This window comes from Poecilia latipinna, unplaced genomic scaffold (assembly GCF_001443285.1).
Source record: "Poecilia latipinna isolate Pla-1442-1.1 unplaced genomic scaffold, P_latipinna-1.0 Scaffold2746, whole genome shotgun sequence".
Classification (NCBI taxonomy): domain Eukaryota; kingdom Metazoa; phylum Chordata; class Actinopteri; order Cyprinodontiformes; family Poeciliidae; genus Poecilia; species Poecilia latipinna.
The window spans coordinates 4386-9094 of record NW_015115362.1 but is presented as its reverse complement, the minus strand read 5'-3'; the positions used below and the strand labels follow the sequence as shown (position 1 = coordinate 9094).

Genomic DNA, 4709 nt, shown 5'->3' with positions numbered 1-4709 from the left:
AAGCGGTAGCTAATCTACCACAGCATTATTTATTTATTAAACATTAAGCCTAAAACATACTACAACAACCGACTGAATGTTCTGTGTGCAAAATTCTTGAATGTTTTTTGGTGTTGAATCCTAAAACATGAAGTGGCATTGTTGTCAGTTGCTATGGCAACGAGTCTGCGTAGCTTAACGAATACAGATAACTTTGCTGTGGATCATAGCACGAAATCAATACCTACATTTCTAAGTTTCACTGAGTTAACGCGGCTATGAATGACATGTAAATGATTAGTCTTTTTGCCCTCCAGCGTTGTATGCTTGCGCGAAATTTCCGTACAATAATATGCATGGTGTCTAAGTCATAAGTCAGTGCCTCACCGCACGTCACTGAGATATATATATATATATAATTTATTATTATTATTATTACTTTTATTACTTTTATGCGGATAATCTTCTGCTCGCCTGTTCCTCCATCCATTCACTGCTCGCCTCAGCCTCTTTCTGCTTTTCCTCTTCACGGAATCGTGACAGCTCTAGCTGCAGCGTCCCTGAACTAACTCGGTGCCAGTGGCGGATCGCAGGTCGGAATGTACGCGCAAAAAATAGAATCAGTTGTGGAAAAAAAAAAAAAAAAAAGATAACTTTTTCTCCCCTTTTTAGAAAGAAGAGGAGGAAAAAAAAACACACAGCCCCTACCGTCCGCCCCCTCATGTACAATGCTGGGAATAGTAACAGCACTGAGGCTGGGCTAAATATAGCAGCCAGTGAGTGTTAACATGTCAACTTGAGCTGGAGCGCAGGGAAGCGGCTGCTGCACGTGTGACCGCCGTGGATGTACAGAGTTTGGCTATAAATACCAAAATCTTCCGTGCAGCTAATGCACTCCGAACCGATTTGTTCAATAATAAAACGAGAGATGTTGCACAAAAGGACTGGGCTGGTTGAGGGGAAGCTAAAATAAATACCGATGAAGCCAAAATAGAAACCAGAGACATACATATTTAAGAATAAACTGGACATTTTTGGTGGACCGAGTTCATCTTAACAGACTCCGTTAAGGTGACTGACATGACAGCCGTATCGCTTGCCGTTTTCGTCTCAGATATTTTCACACGATGGTGTTGCTGAAGGGCGGGTTGGAGTCTAACTAGCAGCGGTTTGGGAGGGGCGTTACGGGTTTCAGGGATGGGAGGGGTGGGGGGCGAACTGCTTTATTTTTATCACAGCCGCCTTTAGAAAATAGAAGGTAGTCTAAAAAAAAAAATTGTCACTCACGAGTCCTTTTCAAGCCAAACACGCTTGTGCAGCAAAACCGCGCGCGCTTCATTTGCAAAATGGACGGAGCCTTTAAAACGACTCACATGAAGCCGCTTTCCACTTTATGTAATCTGAAATGAAGGCGAGTGTCAACAGGACGACTCTTGGAAAGAGTCCAGATCCAGACGAACCCCCCCCCCCCAACACCCAAGGGCTACTGTGTCGTGTTGTCGCGCGAGATTTGCCAGGTTAAACAATATTTACCCCCTTTCCCAGCAACACTTTCCCCATCTCACGCGCGCACTAACATGCGCGTCCACGTGCAGCCTAAATCGCTGATTCGCAAATGCGGTCTATTGAACACAGACGACGACCGACGGTGAACCGGCGGCCATTGCTGCTGAACTGGTGGCTTCTTTGCTTTTTAACCCGTTTTTTCCCCTCCTCTTCCTCCTCCTCCCCTCCTCCTCCTTCTTTCTCCATTCACAGGTTCTGCTGCAGAAACTCTGTGAATGAGTGAGTCGGGGAGGTGGGAAAGAAAAGGATGAATGAATGACTGCTGGAGGTGAGTGAATGAAAAGCGGCGGCTGCAGGAGGAGAAGCAAAACCCAGGGGCGCATGTCGCTCCTGTCCCTCTCAATGGCTTCTCCTCCCCGCCCCCACCTCTCCCATCACCCCCCCAACCCACCTCCTTCCTCCTTCTCAGGGAAGTGTGGCTGCACGAGCAATAAGCAGAACAAACACAGGCCATGCACGTTTGTGTGTGTGCGTGCGTGTGTGTGTGAATTGAAGGTCTATAAATAGCATTATAGCACTGTTTCCATTGACATCATTTAGGCAGGAGAGATGGAAAAATAAATAGGTGGAGGGGAGGGACGACGGGGCGCAGGGTTTCTTAATCTGGGTTTGAAATTCAAACAAAACCTGGTCAGCCGTCCACCTCACACACATCGCACACCCAAAACAGAATTGATCATGGTTGATCCATTTTTTTTTCTCTCTTTTTCCTATGTAATTATGACCTACAGTAAATGCACCTTAAAGCTGCAGTATGTAGCATTTATAGAAAAATATTCGTTCACATATTTGTCAAAACTGTCGCTATGTGTGACAGTGTGGTACATGGTGAGACATCGAGCTCCTCCCTCTTCTCCCAGCACTAACTAGAAACAACCAATCAGAGCCAGGAGGCGGGTCTTAGCGCTGTCAGTCACCCTCTGTGTGGCGCTGCTCATCCCCCTTCCTACTACTACTTTGTGCTGATCTCATCACCTGTGTGACAGCTAGCGATTGTTTTACTTATCGATTAATCTATTGATTGTTCTAACGATTAATCAATTAATTGGGTATTATGTCAGCACATTCTGCTAATTTTTCATTTGACACCTTTTTATACATGATTAGAAATGCATAAAAATGCGCATACACAAATAATTAAATCTTTTTTTATATGCATAAGATGATAAACTTTTTATTGAATAAAATCGAACAACATAGTGTTCCATAGTGAACGCTTGATCGTTTGTAGCAAAGGATGCTAAAGAAGGAAGCTAAATAATGCTGCTAACATCAACATATGAAAAGTTCAACCCTTCCACCTTGATTTAACATCTATTCAGTGTTCGGCTGATCTGTTGATGATGTTTAGCATTATCAGTAACTGGATGGCAAAAGGTGCTTAATATGTTATTTATTTACTTAGCAAATTTAGAACCAATATGAATCTAAAACTATGTCACTTGAGGAGTTTTAGATCGAACATATTTACCGTATTTTTCAAACTCTAAGCCACTACTTTTTTCCCACGCTTTGAACCATGCGGCTTATAGCCCGCTGCAGCCGACGTATGAACGTTTCCAGTTTATTTTATTTTTTTAACTTTGTAGGTGGGGCCTATAGTGAGGTGCGTTCTATAGTCCAGAATATACGGTACATATTATTTTAAAATTTTAAATGCAAAATGTATGTGTCTTTTGTGCAGTTTTGGCTCAGAGTATGTTGCTCTTTCAGCAAATGGCTCTTTTTTTTTTTGTCTGAATGCTCCTGCTAACAATTAATCAACTACTGAAGCAGTTGACGATTATTTGAACAGTCGATTAATCGTTCCGGCCCTGTCACATAAACAGATAGGGCTGAAAGGATCAAAGTTTGTAGTTGTACTGTGTGAGAACGTAAACTTCATGTTTCTGGAGCCTCTTTACTTAATCTGATTCCTGTTTATTTAACTTGTTGTTGGAATTTCATATTCACAAATTAACCTAGCTAAAATGTATCCAAACCAGGAGCTACATCGCTGTGTGTGCCGTTCTTCAAGGATCCCCTCCCTCAGCATGTGGGCCCATAGTAAACATCAGGGCAGAACGCTGACTGTTTTCAAGAAGGATGAAGCCTGCGAGTCGGAACGGAAAGCCACGAGGCAAATGCAGGGAGACGTCAAACAAATTAGGACCATTATGTCTACAACAGCCAACCACTCATACACACACTTACACAGACACAAAGCTGCTGGGATCACAGTGGAAAAAGTAGAGGCAACACACACACACACACACACACACACACCTGAGGCCAAATGTTTCACAAGACGGTATCGTTGTGTTTGCATGTTTTAAACGAGGAAAGCGAGGGATTAATAAATCACGTCTAAAGCAGACAGACTTGTGTGTCGTGCGGTTATGGAGTTTTTTTTTTTCACAGCCAGGATCTCTCTCTGAATCTCTAAGTGTGTCGTCAGCCTTGGCACTGACCTCCGAAGTGCTGCGTGACTTCCACCGGTGCTGATGACGTCTCCCATGATACATTTCTTCGCCATGTTTTTTCCAGCATGTCCTGTGATCGCACATTTCAGAGTATCCCCCTCTCCCCCCCACACACACTTCTCTACCTTCATATGCCTCTTACTGTTTCACTAAATCGATGTAATCTTGTTAAACAACAGCACAACAATCAGGAAGAAGGTCTTCATGGTCCTTGAACGGGGTGGAGTGTTTTATTTCCCAGGGGTGCACCGATGAATCGGCCCCAATTTCCTTCATTTTGGGGAATCTGTGACGTGCCGGTACTCAAATGTGAAGCTGATCTTTTCTACCTTGGCAACTCAGCTGTGAGAGAGGTGTGACTCTTTGCCTCGCCCACCAGGTTAACAACAGTCACCCCACTGCTGCTGACTCAGCAACCTTCTTGCTATATTTAGCGATGTTTCAGACAAAAAAAACAAAACAAAGCAAAATTTGTATCAGCCAAAATCAGAATCAGCAGGTCAGGGTTTTTTTTTTTTTTTTTTTTAAAGATTGGTAATCGGCGATCGGCCAGAAAACTGCGATCGGTACACAGTTCAGACAGAAAACCTCCCCCAACTTGACCCGACTTTTATATAAAAAAAATTCCCTTCTCACCCTCTGCGGGTGGTCTCTTTTTCATCCTCTGAGCTCGGGTCCTCTACCAGAGGGAGCTGGGAGCTT

At 43.7% G+C, this 4709-nt stretch overlaps 1 long non-coding RNA gene across 1 annotated transcript; it reads left to right on the top strand.

Annotated features, from left to right (window-relative positions):
* Positions 1–454: 454 nt before the first annotated feature.
* On the top strand, positions 455–3901 carry LOC106938995 (uncharacterized). Its single transcript, XR_001422739.1, has 2 exons — positions 455–1813; positions 3531–3901. It is a non-coding gene; the product is annotated as an uncharacterized LOC106938995 (long non-coding RNA).
* The last annotated feature ends 808 nt before the right edge of the window (positions 3902–4709 follow it).